The following is a 12,521-nucleotide window of genomic DNA, read 5'->3' as shown; positions in this document are numbered from 1 at the left end:
GCAAAACAACTCAAAGGTTAAAAGTGATTAGTCTCTCCTTCACTTGATCATGATTCATGTGATTTGATTTAACAATGAGAGTCCAACAGAGGGATATGACTGGACTGTTAGAAGGTATTGTGACCTACCTGACCCATCCTATTGGAAGGATTCAGGGTAGATTTGTCAAAGTGATGCTGGCAGCAGCATTGGCAAATGGAGTGGGTAGAGATTTGACTTGGATCTCTTGAGCTTGCTGTTCAAGCTCCAACTTAGCATTTGGCTCTTAGTTGGGGCCAAGCTATGTGGTGAACTGTAGATGTAAGTAATGTTGGTTTAATGACCATTTCTGTCTTGAAAGGTGTCCTTAGAAATAAAGATAGTTGGATATTTTGAAAATTCATGGTGATCAATGATTGGGAAATTATTAATGTATCAGCATCTCTCATCTTCTTTAAATTTCAGGGCCTAGTTTCTTTATCTAACAGGAAACAAACAAAAATAGCTCAGTGAACCAAAATACAGTATAATGAAATCAGAAGACAGTTCACCTGTGATTCAGTTTAGCTACTGAGCAAATCAGTCTAATTGATTGGGGGTTTTTAGCTTTAATGACATTCATTTACTGCAGCTGCACAGAACGTTCCTGATTAACAGCTCTTTAAAGGTAAAGGGACCCCTGACCGTTATGTCCAGTCGTGGATGACTCTGGTGTTGCGCGGTCATCTCGCTCTATAGGCCAAGGGAGCTGGCGTTTGTCCGCAGACAGCTTCCGGGTCATGTGGCCAGCATGACTAAGCCGCTTCTGGCGAACCAGAGAGGTGCATGGAAATGCTATTTACCTTCCCACCAGAGTGGTACCTATTTATCTACTTGCACTTTGACGTGCTTTCAAACTGCTAGGTTGGCAGGAGCAGGGATCAAGCAATGGGAGCTCACCCCGTTGCGAGGATTCAAACTGCCGACCTTCTGATCGGCAAGTCCTAGGCTCTGTGGTTTAACCCACAATGCCACCCACCTCCCCAACAGCTCTTTAGGACAATGCATTGAACCTATTTGAATATATCACATATTCTGTTGTATGAGACAGTATGGAGCCAGCATGGTGTAGTGTCAGGGTAGGACTTGGAAAAGTCAGGTTCAGAACCATGAACTTCTTTTAGGGCTTATCTACACCTACCTTTTGCCCTGCTTTTTCTAGCCAGAGGTCCTCAGTTTAATGTTTCATACCCAAGCGGTGTTTTTTCCCTCTCTCTCTTTTTGTCCTGTGAAAACCCACTCTTTAAAGCCGAATTGGAGCAAACATCAATTCGGGTTTTCCAAAGATTTATGTCTGCTTTCATTGAGCTTTAAAGAGCAGGTTTTAACAGGGAAAACTCTGGAGCAAGATTTTAAAAAGGGCTCAGACATGGTCCTTTAAATCATGGGTCATGCCTGGAAAGAGGGAAGGATAGCCCCTTGGTGACCATGAGCTAGTCCATGGATAGGCAAACTAAGGCCCGGGGGCCAGATCCGGCCCAATCACCTTCTAAATCTGGCCTGCAAATTTTTACATGAGTAGAATGTGTCCTTTTATTTAAAATGTGTCTCTGGGTTATTTGTGGGGCATAGGAATTCGTTCTTCTTCTTTCTTTCTTTTCACAATATAGTCTGGCCCCCCACAAGGTCTGAGGGACAGTGGACCAGGCCCCTGCTGAAAAAGTTTGCTGACCCCTGAGCTAGTCGCTATCTCTCAGCTTAGCCTACCACCCAGGGTTGCTAGGATGATAAATTGAGAGATAACCACAGTGGTACCTCGGGTTAAGTACTTAATTCATTCTGGAGGTCTGTTCTTAACCTGAAACTGTTCTTAACCTGAAGCACTACTTTAGCTAATGACGCCTCCCGCTGCCACTGCGCCACCGCCGCGCAATTACTGTTCTCATCCCAAAGCAAAGTTCTTAACCCAAGGTGCTACTTCTGGGTAAGCGGAGTCTGTAACCTGAAGCGTCTGTAACCCGAGGTACCACTATATATATATTATAAATAAACCCAGTGCATCTTATTTACTGTTGGAAGTGACATGCAATGTAGGGGAAAAATATTAGCTGTGAAGGTTGCCTGTGTTGAGTGTTTCAGATGAGTGGTAACTGGAATCACTAATAAGGAGATGGAAAATACATCTACCAGTCTATCTATAGCTCTTATTCTCTCTATAGCCTTGATAGTAAGGAGAAGGAAAAGATATCCACTAGTTTATCTATCTCTCTTATTCTTGCCTTGGCCTAGGCTCTTGATTATTTAGGATTTGGATGCACAGCTGATAATCTTAGCAACTAGGCCTTTTAGATATTCACTGCTCACCTTCCTCCCTCTCATTTGGCACTTATAGCTATCCTGTCACTATTTCCTCAGTCTGGAGGCAGCTGGAAAGCAGCATTCTGACATCTTACACAATGTGCTGCCAGCACGCTCTGCATCTGCCCAAATGGCAGGAGGCAGATGGAAAATGTAAGATGAAAGTGCAACAATATGAAGATCAAAGATGAGATAATGACAAAATATCCCACTTTCTGTATACTATTCGTTTATACAGATGACTGGTATTTTTGAGTGGAATATGCATACCAGCAAATTCAGGTTGTTGCTATTGTTTGTTGTTGACCATTGGGGAGGGGGGGGCAAAACCCTAAAAATTGATAAATGGTAGGATTTTGATTATTTGGGATGTGAAGGGAGAAATACAAGCTGCAGAGGAATTCCCATTGCAAAAAAAAACAACACAAAAAAACACGGCCTGGCTAAGCTAGGGCCATTAAGAAACAATATGGGGCCATTGAGAGGCATTGGAAATGCAAGAGAACTGTCTTTCCCCTTGCCCTGAGGTGTGAACAGAGACTGGGGGTTTAGAAGGTTGCCAGGGTAACTTGGTGTGAAAAAGAGAGTCTTTTAGCAAGGTGTTTAGGAAAGAAGAAGCAAGGAAAAAAGACTGGAATCCATCTTGGGCTGGCTGGCTGAAGGCTGGCTGTACTGCTGTGGGGGACAAACCCCTCTTGAAATGACCATGCTGTAAGATCTGGACTCCCTTCTTGCAGACTGAAGATGTAAATAGGTGAATAGACCATATTTCTTAAAGCTACAACAGTCTATGCCATGTCTCAGTTCTCCAAAGGAACACAGACCCTGGGTGAGTACCTGGAACCCCATGGATTGTTGTTACCACTCGACAGAGAGAGGGCGAGGCACCCAACTTTCATAACACTATTATTTTTACTATTTTTACTGTTACCCTCCCTTCACCCTAAGGTCCCATGGAGGGTGGCAACATTAAAACATGATATTAGAAACAACTTGAAACAACTTACAGCCATAAAATGAAGTGGGTCCTAAAAACATAACAAGTGTTAAAAGAGGTGCATCTTGAGCATTCTCTGAAAGCTGTATACATAAGTTACATAAAGTTGCTTAACTGAAGTGGATTTGTCATTCTTGTGCAACAAACTTGCTCCCTCCTATCAGACGTTTTGTGATAAGGAGAATGACGAGAAATGCACTGGAATCAGTGCTATTTTTCTAGGCAAAGAGGTGCCGGAACTCACTATGAACACCTCCCTTCTTTCTCTTATAATGGCAATGGCGTCCACCTGAGAGGTGCCGGAACTGAGTTCCGGTGAGTTCCAGCTGAAAAAAGCCCTGACTGGAATGCATGGGATAAAAAATGCTTGATGCCATGTCATATAACCTCCCTGAAAACAAGTCAGAATGAATGCTCAATAAGCAACCACTAAACTAACCTGCCTACAAACTGTGAGAACACACCAGAATGAATGCTCAATAAGCAGTTTATCCGGAGGCGAGCTACCTGGAAGTGGCCAGAGATAAAATGACTCTTTCAAGAATTTCACCGGAGCTTGAGTGTTACTAAGAAGGCATTAGCATTTGGTAAGGCAAATTGTTTCCTCATAAACTGGAAGCAGCTGTGTTTCACTTTCACCCACACCTCAAGAAGGGCAACCTTTTGTATCCTACCGCCGTAAGAGCCCAGGTTGCTGGCAGTCTTGCTGGTCCATCTTGGCTTCTTTCCCTTGCACCAGATCTCTTTTCGCCTTGCTATAAGGGAGGTCGAGCTCTTTCTCAGCAAGTGCTAATCTCATCATTCATCTGGTTAGCACAACAGCAGGTGGATGGAAATGTTCCCAAGGTGCAGAGTGCAAAGAGTCTATTCCATCAATGTTCAGGCACGAGACTTGGAAGAGCCAGCATTTTCCTTTATGAAATACGTGATCTGGCAGAAAAGATCAAACAGAAATCCAGGATGGAATTTGATTAGGCAAGCAGAACCTTTAGCTGCCTCTTCAGTTGTAAGTGTTCCTGCAATTCTTCACGGAGCAACCCATTTTTCATCCTGATGCAGTTCTAATTTGGGAAAGCATTTTTAAAATTGCATCCAAGGCTTGGAAACCTTCTGGTTGGATCATAATTTCTACCCAAAAGAGCAAAGCAGCTGAAAATGTTAAAAACAAAACAAAACAAAACAAACCAGAATAAGCTACCTTCATATTGAAACAGTATCTCTTGTTGTAAAAGACAACATCGAAAAGACAATTTACCCTCAACCTGCCCAAACTGAAATATGAATAAGTTTTGGAGCAGAGACAGTGTGTGCAATCCCACTGCCCCTACCACAAATTGAAAGAACTTCTACTAATGCTTATCATCTTTTTGTCATGAAGAGCTTTACCTGGTGATTCCTGGCTGCCAAATATTTGTTTGTTAATGTTGTGTCCTTCACATACACCCCGTCTGACCTTTGACAATCTTACTGTAGCATTGAGTTCTCCCTATCACAGAGAAGTTCTGCTACAATCATACTATAACTGGTTAATTACGTTGCCATTAATTGACTTAGAAAAATATTAATGGGCTTTTGCTTCATGAACATGCTGTGTTCAAAACAGAGTAGAATGCCAGGGTTGAAGACAGCAGTATGATCATGTTGGGTTTAGAAATGCACTGAATTTTACATTCAGTGAGGTACTCAGAGACAGGCAATGCTGTAGAGGCAAAGTTTTAGGACACACATCGTATACCTGGTTCTCTTTTTGTGAAGGTTATTTTAATTATGAGTCAAGTTGCATCTTCAAGGCTGATTTTAACAAAATATAATAAAATTTTCATAGGCCACTGTCTGAATCTTTTCTAGATTAGCACACATAATATTCTTCTTTTCTTGTTATGCTAAACTTGGGTTTGTGTACTTGCCTATTATCTATTGCCATGGCTCTCAAAGAGATGTCTTTGTTCATATCATTTTATAATTCTGCGCAGCTGGGCTTAGGAGCCCCAGTTTGAATCAATCCCTGAATGCCTTCCCTCTCTGGGGAAATTTATAATATCTATGAAACTGATGCTTCTCCCATTACTATAGTCATGCTATGCGTCTGCCTACACTGACTCTCAGAATGTCTTCCATAAACTTCACACTTCTTGTTTTCAAAGCTCCACAGCTCTGTGCTTGACACTGAGCACTTCTAAGCTGTTGCTATTTTCAGGTAGAAGACAGTCACATACTGGCGTATTCAAGTTGTGCAACTGAAGTAAATTTGGAGCACTTGCATAATAAATCTTCTCCCCACCCCAGTACCCAAATTTCACTTTTTGCAATGAGAAAGTGTGGGATAATGATTGCTTGATTCCACATTTCCTAACCTCTCCACAGACAAATCAGAATCAGTGCTCAATAAATGGCTGACGTTCTCTAATCTCCTTACAAACAAATCAGGATGAATGTTTGATAAACAGATCCTCTGGAAGTTCTTGGCAGCTTTAATGCCTTCTTTCATCCTCTGTTCAAAAGAAAGTTTTCTTATATTGGCTCTCTTTTTATCTTTCTTTGCACATGACAGGAGCCTGATCTGGCCAGTGGTCCATCTTGTTCAGAATCCTCTTCTCACATTGGCCAACAAGATGCCTGTTGGCAGGAGCGAAACTAGGTTTTATTTCACCCAGATCAAAGACCCAGTTTGGCACCACCAACACCATGCATATTTGCGTGCGCAAACACACACAGGCTTGGAGCCTCAGTGGCACCCCTTTAGAGTCTTCACCTGGGGCAAAAGAAAATGGCTACCCGCCCTGCCCCCACTGTATTTATGGCTCTGCCTGCAGGAAACAAACAAGGAGGGTCTGAGCACAACAGCACGCTTCCCTCCTGTGGTTTCCATCAACTGCTTTCTGACAGTGAAGATAGAAAACAGCCATCATGGCTAGCAGCCACTAAATGCCTTACCCTCAATGAATTGGTATAGTTCTCTTTTAAAGGCACCCAAGTTGGTAACCATCCCTGCCCTTTAGGGGAGAAAATTCCACAGTATAGCTATGTGCTGTGTGAAGAAGTAGTAATCTGAAGACTGGGCTATTAGTGTGTATTCAAAAGCAGGAATGGTTCTTCTACTTCTTAGCCATAAGCTTCTCATAAAGATCCAGAAAAGCACAAACATTTATTGTTTCCAGGCACCTTTAAAACATTTCTCTTTAGATTGGCACTCGGTTAAACAGACGCGGCGTAATTTTATGACAGGAAGTTTTTGTTTTATCTTGTTTTATTTTGTTTTATCTTGTTTCAGCAGCACGTTTTGCACCAAAGGTTACCCACCTTTGACCCCTTTCAGAATAAGAAGGGTGAAAATTGAACTACATAATCTGTTTTAGTATTTGGAAGTATGGCTGTGATTTTTTTCTTGATTTTATATTGTTTTATAAACCTGTTGAGGGGGTTTTTGGTTTGGTGTTTTTTTTTACAATCAAGTGGTATATAAATTTTATGAAATAAATAAAATAAAAATGAATAAATATTAAGAAACATCTCCAATGGTTTTCTGTGGTCTAGGGGAAACGTCCTCCTAGTCTTTACATTTTCTGTATTGCTCCCAGTGATCTCTTTGCATTGTGTCAACTCTTAATCGGACAGCATAGGTAGCACCACCACGATTGCCCCTTCCTCAAACTGCATCTAATGTGCAGAGACTCAGCAAAACCTTCAGTTTAGTTCAGGCAGCTTAACTCCATCACAGCAAGGAATGTGTAACAGTCCGGTGGCTGTTTGTTGATCCATCAGAAGCTGAGGTCATTGTTAAGCTTTTCAATTAGCCATTGAATGATCTGGATAGAGTGTCACCCCGACAGCTGCCCAGGCTTGGGGGTGGGGGATGATATAGTTCAAAGGGATGACTGGTGCTCTGTTCCTCCTGCTGTAATCACATCTAATGCAATGTTTCCCTACTAACGTCCAAAACATGCAAGCAGATAGGGAAACAAGCCAAGAAATGGTCAAAGAGGCACAGCATCCAACTGGGAAGTTCTCCTGCACACAATTCACCAAAATGAGCAGGAGATGGTAGCGTTCTGCACCCACTTCTTTTGCATCTTTATGGATCTCGTATGGTCAAACTTCCTGTTGGATGCTTTCCAACGTTACAACAGTTACACCAACGTAAAAGTCTTGAAAACACTGTAGAAAATATGGGGTAGTTTTGTGAGGCATGGAAGGCTTCTATTATTCTTTATAGCCTGTCATTTCTACAAGGGCAGGAGCTGTGACCTACCAGTGGAACACATACTGTGCATTTAGAAGGACCCAGGTTTGTGCCTTGGCATTTCAAGGTAGGACTCAGAAAGACTCCCATCTGAAACCCTGAAGATCTGCTGTAAGAGTAAGAGTAGGCAGCACTGAACTAGATGGGCCAGCATTTTTATTCAGTTTTAAGGCAGCTCTACATTTTCCAGCGAGCTCAAGGTGGCATACATGGTGTGCCCCATCTCCTCCCACCCATTCACAACAACCTTGTGAGATAGATGAGGCTAAGAGTTAGGGATTGGCCCTAGATCATCTAACAAGTTTCACGGCTGCAAGGAGGTTTCAAACCAGGTCTTTATGGTCCTATATAGGGCTCATCCACACTTTGCTTGTCTGAGTTCTAGAGAGGTTTTCTGCATGTCCAGTGCTTTCTACTAGGCCCAGGTCCAAGAGTGGTTTTCCATTTGCCCCAAATGGAAACTTGCTCTTTAACACAGAATCAGAGCAAACGTCAGTCTGTGGAAAACCCCATTGACATTTGCTCTGATTCAGCAACGAAGAGCAGGCTGTTATAACTATTTATTAATTAAATTTCTATACTGACCTTCATCCATTTGGTGGAGTGATGGTGTCTGCCAAATCCTAAAGCCCAACAGTGACATATAGGTGTGTGGGTCTATCTATAGAGAATTAAATTTACCTTCCAAAGTTTTGTTTTGTTGATAGGTTATATTAGAAGTAATTATGTGCGCTTTTGTTTAGTTTAGCTGTTTAAAATGGTGGTCGAATGAAAAAGACAAGAATGAGCTGAGGTGGCACGGGAATGTTATTTTATTTCTGTATAGGGGAAAGGGGTGGAGTTAATCTACATATTAACTGGATTTTGCTTCATTAGTGACAAGATTTATATCCTGTCATTTGGTTGAATGGTCCTCAAGGCAGCTTACAACAGGCTGCAGTATGCAAATCCTGAAATCGCACAATTCAAGCATCCCTTAGCTGACGGATGGGACCAGAATGCTTCCCTGCAGCTCCACAGGTGACTCGAGCTCAGGGTTCATTTTGCCACTGAAAGGGTAAGAGTTATGTAGATGTTTAACTATTAGTGTCATGTTTCAAACATGTAGTGGTAGGAGGCTCTAAAGAATGGCCTTCCATAGCTAGTATAGCCTTGTACTTAGGACCGGATTCCTAAGTTCACCTCAGAGAAGATGGAGCAGGGCATCCCCTTTCTGAAGCATTTCAAAGCATTCTTCCCACCTCCTGCTGGTGATAAATCTCCAACGGACAGTGAGGCCCTCTCCCCTCACCTACCCTTTTACCAGCTCCCCCTCCTAGCAGGTGGAGAGAAGATGAGAGAACTATGGGGGCAGACTAGCAACTCCCTTTAGGATCCTTTTTTCAATTGCCAGCTTGAGTATAGCCAGCTGCTGCCATTGCCGACTGACAGGGCCTCTTGTGCTCTGAGGTCATCTCTTCAGAGCTCATGGCTCCGGAATCTTTTGGCTTTACTCCCAGGCTATCAGCATCCAAAGCCACACCAACCATTAACAGTGGGAATGAACACCCCTGTGCATCCAAGCGCCCCTCTTAGTGGGAATGGTCTTCTACTAGATGGTGCCATGTACACACACCTCCTGGCCTTCCTTGTTGGAGAAGCCCTCAAAGACTTGACTAGCCTTATACTGAAGGGCCTTTACTAGTCATTATTAAATAAGCTTACTCTTTCCAGAACAACAGTTCTCTCTTTCTGTAACTTTGGTGTTACAGATGTTCTGAAGTGGTGAACACATACCCTCCAACATTTCTCTGATGAAAATAGGGACATCTTTTTCCATCATCATCACCACCACCACCACCACCACCATCATCATCGTAGTAGTAGTAGTAGTAGTAGTATCCTGCCCTTCTGACTGGGTTGCCCCATTGACTCTGGGTGGTTTCCAACATATATGAAAACATGATAAAACATTAAAAATCTTCCCTATACAGGGCTGCCTTCAGATGTCTTCTAAAGATTGTATAGTTGCATATCTCCTTGGCTCCAGGGTCACATAACTCCATACCCTCCCACATTTCTCTGATGAAAATAGGGGTATCCTAAGGAAAAGCAGAAAATTCCAGGATCAAATCAGAAACTGGGATGGCTTGGATTGTCAGACAAAGACACCAGCAGGTTGAGGTGAGAAAAGAAAGGGGGAGGAAAAGGAAACGACAGCTTTTCATGCCAGCTACTCCAAATGGTTGCCTGGCTTTGAGCAATGCACATATTTCATTTTATTTTTTTACTGTGGTTTTATGCAAACGTGGTATATTGGAAAACTTTGTATTTTTTCCTTTTTAAAAATTAAAGCCATGCACCCAGCTAAACAAATGCCCACAACTAGCCTCAGGTTTCTGGGACTTTGGGTGGGAAAGTACTAACCGAGGGCAGGAGGCAACAACATTCAGGATTAATATAGCCCATCAAGCACCACCCACTAGTGTGGATGGGAAACACCAAGAGGCATAAAATGGAAGGTGCTCATATGTGAAGGGACACTAACACACACATGGAATCCATGATCTACATCAACATGTATGTCTTTGTGGGGGCACAGCCCAAGGGATAGACCTGACAGAACTGCACTGGGATTATTCCAGCCTACCATTCAAACTAGTTCTGTGCCAAACCATTCTCCTGCAGTAGTGTGTGGTTTATTTTATACCATTCTCCATTGATCAATGAGAACAGAAACTTTTCAAAGGGGAAAAGAAACTTTAGTCAAATTCTCGTGGGTAGAGAGCAGGGTTGTTGTTGTTTCTGCCATGCCTACCCTTACTTTTGAGGTGGCCAATGTTGTAGGGAAATCCTTGGGCTCACTTGGATTGCCAAGCAAAGACACCAGCCAGGAATATAGGAGCAAAACAGCAGCCAGTAGGCCTGGTCTTTATTTTAAAGGACTGTTGCAACAGGACTTCCACCCACACGGGCGCCACATGGGTGAAGTAGGAAAAAGCCCAGAACAAAAGATGGCTCCCACTTTTATCAAAATAAATTAAAAAATTGTCCAGTAGAACCATAGAGACCAACTAAGTTTGTTCTGGGTACACTGGGTACATTTTTATCAAAATAAATTAAAAAATTAAAAAATTAAAAAATTGTCCAGTAGCACCATAGTGACCATCTAGTTTGTTCTGGGTACAGTAGTACCTCGGGTTACAAACACCTCGGGTTACAAACACTTCGGGTTACAGACTTCGCTAACATGGAAGTAGTACCTCGGGTTAAGAACTTTGCCCCAGGATGAGAACGGAAATCGTGCAGCAGCGGCACGGCGGCAGTGGGAGGCCCCATTAGCTAAAGTGGTAACTCAGGTTAAGAACAGTTTCAGGTTAAGAACGGACCTCCAGAACGAATTAAGTTTGTAAACAGAAGTACCACTGTATAAGCTTTCGTGTGCATACACAATTCTTCAGATACGGTATCTGAAGATATGTGCATGCACGTGAAAGCTTGTACCCAGAACAAACTTAGTTGGTCTCTAAGGTGCTACTGGACATTTTTTTAAAAAATTAATTTATTTCAACTGCATCAGACCAACACTGCTACCTACCCGAATCCCAGTTTTACAAAGATACCCACAACACCCCTAAAATTACATTGTACATACATCACAAATACATCACAAATTGGGAGAGTCTGGTGACAGAAACCTGAGTATCAGGTTTGCCCCCATCTTTCCCTTGACCTCCACCTCATACCCATCAAGTAAGACAAAAGAAATATTTACAAGCTCCTGGTTTTCCCAACCAAGTTAATCACACCTCTTTGTCCTGACCAAGAACCTAATCCATGGGTAGGCAAACTAAGGCCCAGGGGCCGGATCCGGCCCAATCGCCTTCTAAATCCGCCCTGCAGATGGTCTGGGAATCAGCGTGTTTTTACATGAGTAGAATGTGTGGGCTAATAGCCGTAAATAAATAAATAAAATTAAATTAAATACATGAGTAGAATGTGTGCTTTTATTTAAAATGCATTTCTGGGTTATTTGTGGGGCATAGGAATTCATTCATGTTTATTTTTTTCAAAATATAGTCCAGCCCCCCACAAGGTCTGAGGGACAGTGGACCAGCCCCCTGCTGAAAAGGTTTGCTGACCCCTGATCTAATCCATTCCTGGATGGGTTGCTATTGTCCACAGGATGACTACCTGTCTGGCACCCATTTGCCAGGATGCCAGTGATTATCTCTTATGCAAGAGGCTGCTGTGTACCTGATCCCAGGTTTCAGGAATTATGGTTGTCGTTTACCAGTTTCCCAAGTCCCCCCTTTGTAGCCATCTTTTCCCAGAGCAGAACAACGTTGGTCGTGTATTATGTGGTGCTTTGAGGAGACATTGTTTGTGAACAAAGGGGGGGGGTACACACTGCGTGCTGGAGGGGCAACCCCACCCCAAATCATTATAAAACTTCCTGTAACACCAAGGAGTCCTTTCTTTCCTTCCACAAATCATATCACCAGTGCACTGCATTCTGCATCCTTCCCAGGTTCCCATGGTATAGTTAAAGCCTGGAGGAAGACATGAGGTAACTCCTCTTGTGAGTCTTTTCCAGGTCAGGAAGCAGAGATAACCAGGGAGGTCGCAGAATGGTGAAGAAATACTGACTGGAAAGATGCCCCCACTCTCACGATCTTTAGTTGAGATGATAAGCTCAAAACCCCACACCCACCCAAATCCAAAGGTGCCCTGGCAAAGGGACAGAAATGGAAACTTCTTTCACAGGAGGTGGGAGGGGGCAATGGAGGGGAGATTTTGGCATAGCACAACTTCAGACAAGGCCTGGGGAGATTACCAAGTGTTCACTATGAACCAAAGAATTTAAGAATTGCACTGTGCAAGACAAACATTCCTCTTGCCCACTCTTTGCTAATAAAGACTTTATACTATTTTGTGCCAGAAGATGGCAGTAGGCCTTCTCATATGTGAGGTAAGACTCCCATATCT

The sequence above is a fragment of the Podarcis liolepis genome, assembly GCF_965112155.1.
Source record: "Podarcis liolepis genome assembly, chromosome: 13".
Classification (NCBI taxonomy): Eukaryota; Metazoa; Chordata; class Lepidosauria; order Squamata; family Lacertidae; genus Podarcis; species Podarcis liolepis.
This window is presented reverse-complemented; position numbering follows the sequence as displayed.